The sequence below is a fragment of the Salvelinus fontinalis genome, chromosome 28, assembly GCF_029448725.1.
Source record: "Salvelinus fontinalis isolate EN_2023a chromosome 28, ASM2944872v1, whole genome shotgun sequence".
Taxonomy (NCBI): Eukaryota; Metazoa; Chordata; class Actinopteri; order Salmoniformes; family Salmonidae; genus Salvelinus; species Salvelinus fontinalis.
The window spans coordinates 17,326,775-17,335,530 of NC_074692.1; the positions used below are offsets into that span (position 1 = coordinate 17,326,775).

At 43.4% G+C, this 8,756-nt stretch overlaps 1 non-coding gene across 1 annotated transcript; it reads right to left on the minus strand.

Moving 5' to 3' along the window:
* Nucleotides 1–3,242: 3,242 nt before the first annotated feature.
* On the minus strand, nucleotides 3,243–3,319 carry trnae-uuc (transfer RNA glutamic acid (anticodon UUC)). The gene has a single exon. It is a non-coding gene; the product is annotated as a tRNA-Glu (tRNA).
* Nucleotides 3,320–8,756: the final 5,437 nt, after the last annotated feature.

Sequence of the window (8,756 nt, forward strand, 5' to 3'; positions counted from 1 at the left end):
ACTGTATCATTTACAAAAAAATGACTTGTTATGCAGACCTGTGTCCTGACAGAGTGATATTCTCACCCTGTCATGTTCAAAGTTTAAATGCTCAGTCATCACCTTTTAGAAAATCTGACAGCGAGGACTGAACAGGATGTTTCAGAGAGAATGTTGCATTATATATATCTCTCTCTCCGCCCCCTTTCTCTCTATATATAATTGATGTATCTTCACTCTCATTGTAGTACATTTATGAATAGAGGGAACAGAGGGGGGTTGGTATACTTCTCAGTAGCGTTTCTTGGATTTATCTAATGTGTATCATCACCAAAGTCAAAATAAGGGTGTCTTTTGTCAAGATGAATAGCCCTTACAAAAGTATAGCGTTCAGACCTGCACAGCAACCTCCATGGCAGGCGAGCCTCTAGCCTCCTCTAACCACAGGGCGGTCATTTCTGAGTGCTTGTGTATTTTACAACAAAATGTGGAACATCAAGAGCTGATTTGTACTGACGGCCCACAAAATCACCATTCTTTATCCAAGTAGAGGAGATAAAAGGTGACACAGAGGAACATTTAGTTGTTTAAAAAAAACACATACACAGGAAGCTCAAAGTTTATGGATTAGTGTTCTGAGTTATTAGTAACCCCACTCTCAAAAATGTTGTGTTAAGACTTCAGATCTTTGCTATAATTCATGAGGTGGCAGTCTGTAGGTGACATGACACATGGCTCCCATTACAAACGGCAGAGCTTCTAGAGTGCTTAAGTGGCACAATACAGTTTGTGAGACTTCCACACGTTGCTGTACCCCTAATGAGTTGATTGGGAATCTTTGAAACCTCCCTGTATTGTGAGCAAGAGAAATGTGCAGAGGGGCTTAGCTTGTTTTCCAAAATGCCCCATGAACTCTGTTATGACACTGTCTTCAATTATACTTACAGAATGACAGGGAACTTGAAATATTCCCTGCTGCTATCTACTGGAGCATCTGTCAGGCCTTGCACATGGATGTATTTTGAGCTGGTGACAGACAGTCCGCACCCAATAGCAGACAGAGAATAAAGCCTGATGGTGAAATATCTCCATGAAGGCCTAGCATTCTGAGAATATCTGCTACTGACTATTCGAAGACTCCATCGAACCTTCCCTTGCTATCCAAGTTCCTGATCGTGTGAAATGTATTGTAGTGTGTGAAATGTACTTTTACTGTTGGTTGGTTTACTTTATTAATCATTCATAGAATGTACATGCAGGTGAACATTTACACATACATAATATGCATGAGTGCACAATTGGTGGAACACTAAGTCAATGTGATGTGAGTTAATGTATTCCAGTATAAAAGAGTGATTTTCACTATATTGCATAATAAAGAGACTATGTCCTCTAAGAGACAGAAATAGTATAACCATGTCTCAACAACAACATTAACAAGCCATGCATTAAAGTTTATTTAAATTGTTATCTACACTTGACTGCACATATATACAGGCTTTGAATTGCATGTGTATTGTGAATGCAGAGAACTGTTTTGACTGTCTGCCTCTGTTAGAAATTATACATTCAGAACACTCTTGGGACAGACAGGGAAGTGAATGAAGAAATAGTCTCTTAACCCTGTCTTTGTCTCGTTCTTTCTCTCTCTATGTCACACCCTGGCCTTAGTTATCTTTGTTTTCATTATTATTTTAGGTAGGTCAGGGTGTGACATGGGGAAGTTTGTGTGTTTTTGTATTGTCTAGGGTGTTGTATGGTTTAGGGGATTAAGTAGAGTAGATGGGTTAGTGTTTAGTATAGATGTCTAGGAAAGTCTATGGTTGCCTGAATTGGTTCTCAATCAGAGACAGCTGGTTATTGTTGTCTCTGATTGGGAGCCATATTTAAGGCAGCCATGGGCTTTAGCTGTTTTGTGGGTAATTGTCTATGTGTAGTGTTTGTGTCAGCACTATCTGTATTATTAGCTTCACGGTCGTCAGTTTTGTTATTTTGTTAGTTCGTGATTAGTTGTTCGTTTCTTGTTTGTTTTTCTCTCTTCTTAAAATAAAGAAGATGTATTTTGCACACGCTGCGCCTTGGTCCAATCTCTCACACTCTATCTCTCTTCAGAGGGTTATTTCAAATATATGAATAAATAATAAATAATATATTGTCACACCCTGGCCTCTGTTATATTGATTTTCTTTATTAGTTTAGTTAGGTCAGGGTGTGACATGGGGGATGTTTGTGTGTTTTGTCTAGTTTAGGGTGTTTGTATTGTATAGGGGTTTTGTTGAGTGTATGGGGTTGGGCTTAGTATAGTTGTCTAGGCAAGTCTATGGTTGCCTGAATGGTTCTCAATCAGAGACAGCTGTCATTCATTGTCTCTGATTGGGAGCCATATTTTAGGCAGCCATAGACAGTAGGCTTTCGTGGGTAATTGTCTATGTTGAACGTTAGTAGCTTGTGTGTGCACTTTCGTTTATTAGTTTCACGGTCGTTTATTGTTTTGTTAGTTTTGTAAGAGTGTTTCGTTTTCGTGTTACGTCTTCGTCTAATAAAAGGAAGATGTATTTCTCTCACGCTGCGCCTTGGTCCACTCATTATCCTCAAGACAATCGTGACATATATAATAACAACTAGTAGTGTACGTAGGTGTTACTATTTAACTATGTAAGGGATAAACACAGACGTTCTGTACCCTGGAAAAAATGTATAATGCAGTGGGACATGTACAGAACGAAGGTGTTTATCCCACTTTACCACAGTTGACAAGGAAAACAATACTCAAGCACAAATTTACCAAAATAAATACATTTGTTTCGTTGATATTTTTATGAGCAAGCCCAGTATTTTGTTCAATTAGTTCTATATTTATGGACGCAATCCAGTTGTACATTCTATAAGTTCCATTACCATGCTCACTGGCAACGTTATTATCCCTTGCTTGCTAGCCAACTAGCTATTTCATATTCTGTCCACAAATCCGGAACATTTTACATTTTACATTTCGTACAGTATTTGTGGATGTCCATCTCCCATTTCATATTATATGTTACGAATTACAATTCATTTTATATGTTACGAATTTGCAAAACGTACAATATTTTTTGAATTTGCAAAACATATGACATGTTACAAATTCTAGCTAACTGGCTAACGTTATCTAGGCTAGTGGTTAAGGTTAGGGCTATGTTTAGGAGTTAGGTACATTTACGTCATTTAGCAGCCGCTCTTATCCAGAGCGACTTACAAATTGGAAAGTTCATACATATTCATACTGGTCCCCCCGTGGGGAATGAACCCACAACCCTGGCGTTGAAAGCGCCATGCTCTACCAACTGAGCCACACGGGACCACAGGTAAAAGGGTTAAGGTTAGAGAAAGGGTTAGCTAACATGCTAAGTAGGTGCAAAGTGGTAAGTAGTTAAAAAGTTGCTAAAATGCTAAAGGATCTCTGTGATGAGATTCAATCTCACTACCTTTGTGTTGCTAGACGTTCGCGTTATACCATACTAAATCATATCACACTAATTTTAGTGTGCCGGATGTACTTTCACAACATCTAGTCTATGACACCAACAGCAAAGTAGGGTGGGCAACATGTCAGTTCATAAAGCAAGAGCTATAATAGTTTGGAGGACGTCCTCCACAAGTTGCCATAATTAATGTGTAAGTCTATGGAAAGGGGTGAGAACCACGAGCCTCCTAGGTTTTGTATTGAAATAAATGTACCCAGAGGAGGACGGATAGTAGATGTACTCCGGCTACACCTTCGTGCTACTGTAGACCTTCATTGCTAAACAATCTGTTTTAATTCATTATTTGGTGACATGTGAATATATGTAGCATAATTATATCTTAAAAAGTCAACTTTGTTTCAATCTTTATATTTTTCTGAAATTCAATGAGAATGGTCCTCACCTTAATGCTCTGTGGAGCCTCCACTGTATTTCACATGTCACCTTCAAATGTGTAATAACAAAACGTTAGTTACATAGTAGAACAAGAAAATGTGTAATAACATCAGTAAATACACATGGGGAATAACCTTCAGCAAGTTGATGTGTGATTGCACATCAAATCAAATTTTATTGGTCACATACACGTGTTTAGCAGATGTTATTGCGGGTGCAGTGAAATACTTGTGTTTCTAGGTCCGACAGTGCAGTAATATCTAACAAGTAATATCTAACAATTTCACAACATATACCCAATACACACAAATCTAAGTAAAGGAATGTAATTAAGAATATGTAAATATATAGTTGAGCAATGTCATAGCGGCATAGACTAAGACACAGTAGAAAAGCTTAGAACACAGTATAAACCTATGAGATGAGTAATGCAAGATACGTAAACATTATTAAAGTGACTATGTATATAGGCAGCAGCCTCTATGTGCGAGTGAAGGCTGTTTAACAGTCTGATGGCCTTCAGATAGAAGCTGTTTTTCAGTCTCTCGGTCCCAGCTTTGATGCACCTGCACTGACCTCACCTTCTGGATGATAGCGGGGTGAACAGGCAGTGGTTTGGGTGGTTGTTGTCCTTGATTATCTTTTTGGCAATGCTTTGGGCAGACCGTACCACCCTCTGGAGAGCCTTGCCTTGCCGTACCAAGTGGTAATACAGCCTGAAGGTTTTAGGTGCCAAGCCAAATTTCTTCAGCCTCCTGAGGTTGTCTGTGTGGCCGTCCACCTTCTCCACTGCGGTCCCGTCGATGTGGATATAGGCTACACACTCTGCTGCTTCCTGAAGTCCAAGGTCAACTCCTTTGTTTTGTTATTGTTGAATGAGAGGTTATTTTCCTGTCACCACACTCCCAGAGCCTTCACCTCCTCCCTGTAGGGTGTCTCGTCATTGTTGGTAATCAAGCTGTTGTGTCGTCTACAAACTTGATGATTGAGATGGAGGCGTGCTTGGTCACACAGTCATGGGTGAACAGGGAGTACAGGAGGGGGCTGAGCACGCACTCTTGTGGGGCGCCAGTGTTTAGGATCAGCGGGGTGGAGGTGTTGTTTCCTACCTTCACCACCTGGGGGCGGCCTGTCAGGAAGTCCAGGACCCAGTTGCACAGGGCAGTGTTCAGACCCAGGGCCTTGAGCTTGATGATAAACTTGGATGGTACAATGGTGTTGAATGGGGAGCTTTAGTCAATGAACAGCATTCTTACGTAGGTATTCCTCTTGTCAAGATGGGATAAGGCAGTGTGCAGTGTGATGGCGAATGCATCTTCTGTGGATCTATTGGGGCGGTAAGCAAATTGAAGTGGGTCTAGGGTGACAGGTAAGATAGACGTAATATGATCCTTGACTAGTCTCTCAAAGCACATCATGATGACAGAAGTTAGTGCTACGGGGTGATAGTCATTTAATTCAGTTACATTTGCTTTCTTTGTACAGGAACAATGGTGGCCATCTTGAAGCATGTGGGGACAGCAGACTGGGATGGGAAGATATTGAATATGTCCGTAAACACACCAGCTAGCTGGTCAGCGCATGTTCTGAGGACGCGGCTAGGGATGCCGTTTGGGCCGGCAGCCTTGCGAGGGTTAACACACTTAAATGTCTTACTCACGTCGACCACGAAGAAGGAGAGTCCACAGTCCTTGGCAGCGGGCCGCGTTTGCCTCTTCCTGACATCATGTGTTCGCTAGTTGAGTTCAAGTGAATGAACAATCCTTGTTGCAATTGTGTAATAATTGATAGTGCTATACCATTGTAACACCTAAGTACTGTGTTGTTGCTACAGTTATAACTGTGTAGTTAAATAGTAATAGGGACAACAAAATAAAGGGATATATTAGACCTACAACATTATTATTGCAAGTACCTCATTTCAATGGAACTGGAATTTAGGCTTGGAGAGTAACGCATCACCTCTCCTCATAAGGCTCCTCGTCTTCCTCCTCATCACTTGCACTGTTCCCCTGACAGTGAGTGTTGAGGGTCAGATGTTGTACTGTGTGTTAAATAATGAACAGTGTCACCTTCTCTTTCTCCCTGCCTCTCCTTCCTGGCCTGTGTGACACGCTTGGCTCTACTGTGTTCTTCTCTCCCTCCACAACATCAAGGGCAGAAAATTGGAGTGCTCTCCCTCCGTCTCATTCATTCTTTTCATGCCATGCCAAAAGACTCCCACTGCATATATGCTTTGTAGACCAGGCAAGGAACATTTTGTGGAGGACACTGTCACAGCATTTTCTTTTTATATTTTTATATCATATTCTGAGAGAAAGACAGTATTCTATTGACCTGTGTGTTACAGTAAGTCAACATGAATGTATTAAATGATGAAAATGAACTGCAGTAAAGTCTAGTCCTCTGAGCCACATCAAGTCATCAGCACTGCTTCTGGTGTGATTGTTACTTTATGTGTTAGTCATGCCAGCATGTTTGCTTTGAGGTGTTAATGCTGTGAACCTGGAGAGGGAGATATATCCCTGTGTGTTCCATAGAAAACAATTGGTTTCAATATTGTTTGTTCAGGAAACACAGATACACAAACAAACGCATGAATGAACGTGTGCACACACACGTACACACAAACTGCAAAAACAATGTGGAATCCATTTGTGTGTAAATGCACTGCTGGCTCAGGTGACCATTTCTCCTAAGCATAACACTCTGATCCCTTTCCAGAGCTGCATGAAACTGAAAATCAATTACTTTTTTAATGTTTTATTTTAACCATTACTAGGAGACAAAGTTGGGCTAAGTCATTTCAATTAAACTGTGGCTTATTGAACTATAACTGAATTGTATTACTTTTATCTTAATTACTTCCCAATGTCCGGTTTAACCTTGGGGGCCACTGCAGTCTCAGGGCACAGGAGTATTGAGGGTTGTTTGCAACAAATGAATGTATAAATCTCTGTGCTTTTAAGCAGAAAGACCTTTTTCTCACACAAAAACATATCAAACAAAATGCCCAATGAGGATCGATGGTGACTCTGTGGTTAATTTCAATGCTGTCAGTGGAAGGCGTTTGAAAGGAGTTTTACATATGTCTCTTACTCACGCACTGTGAAATGGTTTGGCAGTCAAATCCAATAGTTTACAGTTGAGGGAAAATAGCTGTACAAACTGTATGGGGTTTATAGATCTGTGTACAGCAGAAGGCTGGAATGGATGTGAACTTGTGACCTTTTGCTATATAAGGCCTTCTAGCGTCACGCCCTGACCTTAGATATCTCTGTTTTTCTATATATATTTTGGTTAGGTCAGGGTGTGACTAGGGTGGGTACGCTAGTTTGTATGTCTAGGGTTTTTGCATGTCTAGATTTTGTATGTCTAGGGGTTTTGTATGTTTATGTTGGCCTGATATGGTTCCCAATCAGAGACAACTGTTTATCGTTGTCTCTGATTGGGGATCATATTTAGGTAGCCATTTTCCTCGTTTGTGTTGTGAGATCTTGTCTATGTATAGTTGCCTGTCTGCACTAGTCATATAGCTCTACATTTTGTTCGTTGGTTTTGTTGTTTTTGTTTAGTGTTTCATTCAGTAAAAGAGTGAACTGCACACCACGCTGTGCCTTGGTCCCATCATTACGACGATCGTGACAGAAGATCCAACCAACAATGGACCAAGCAGCGTGTACAGGAGGAGTGGAAATGGGAGGAGATCCTGAATGGGAAAGGACCCTGGACGCAGGCCGGGGAGTATCGCCGTCCTAAGGAAGATATAGAGGCAGCGAAAGCAGAACGGCGACGATACGAGGAGATAGCTCAACAGAGCAAGCACGAGAGGCAAACCCAATAATTATTTGGGGAGGGCACATGGAGCCAGTCAGGGAGTCGAGTGAGGAGTTCGACGCAAGATTCCGGAGAGAGGTGCTGGCATTGAGAGCGCTGCAGAGCGGGCGTGCTGAGGTGCATGTCATCAGCCCGGTGTCACCTGTACCGGTCCCACGCATCAGGTCTCCAGTGCGCCTCCACAGTCCAGTACGTCCTGTGTCTCCTCTCCGCACTTGCCCTGAGGTGCGTGTCCTCAGCCAGGTACCACCAGTGCGCCTCCCCTATCCAGAGCTTCCGGCGACAGTTCCCAGTCCAGAGCTTCCGGCGACAGTTCCCAGTCCAGAGCTTCCGGCGACAGTTCCCAGTCCAGAGCTTCCGGCGACAGTTCCCAGTTCAGAGCCCCCGGCGACGGTCCCTAGTCCGGAGCCTCCGGCGACGGTCCGCAGTCCGGAGTCTTCAGCGATGAGCTGCAGTCCAGAGCCTCCGGCGACGATCTGCAGTCCAGAGCCTCCAGTGATGGTTCCCAGTTCACAGCCTCCGGCAATGATCCACGGTCTGAAGCCTCCAGCGACTGTCGGCGGTCCAGGGCCTTCAGCGACGGTCGGCCGCCCAGAGCCTCCAGCGACGGTCGGCGGTCCAGAGCCTCCAGCGACGGTCGGCGGTCCAGAGCCTCCAGTGATGGTCGGCGATCCAGAGCCTTCAGCAGGGGTTCTCAGTAAAGAGCCTCCTGCGAAGATCTACGGTCCGGTTCCTCCGGTGACGATCCACAGTCCGGAGCCTCCGGCAACCATCCACGGTGTGGGGCCTCCAAAGACGACCCACGGTTCGGAGCTTCCAGAGCTGCGTCCAGAACCAGAGCCGCCACCAAGGGTAGATGCCCACCCGGACCCTCCCCTATAGGTTCAGGTTTGCAGCCGGGAGTCCGCACCTTTGGGGGGGGGGGGGGGGTTCTGCCACGCCCTAACCTTAGATATCTCTGTTTTTCTATATATTTTGGTTAGGTCAGGGTGTGACTAGGGTGGGTACACTAGTTTGTATGTCTAAGGTTTTTGTATGTCT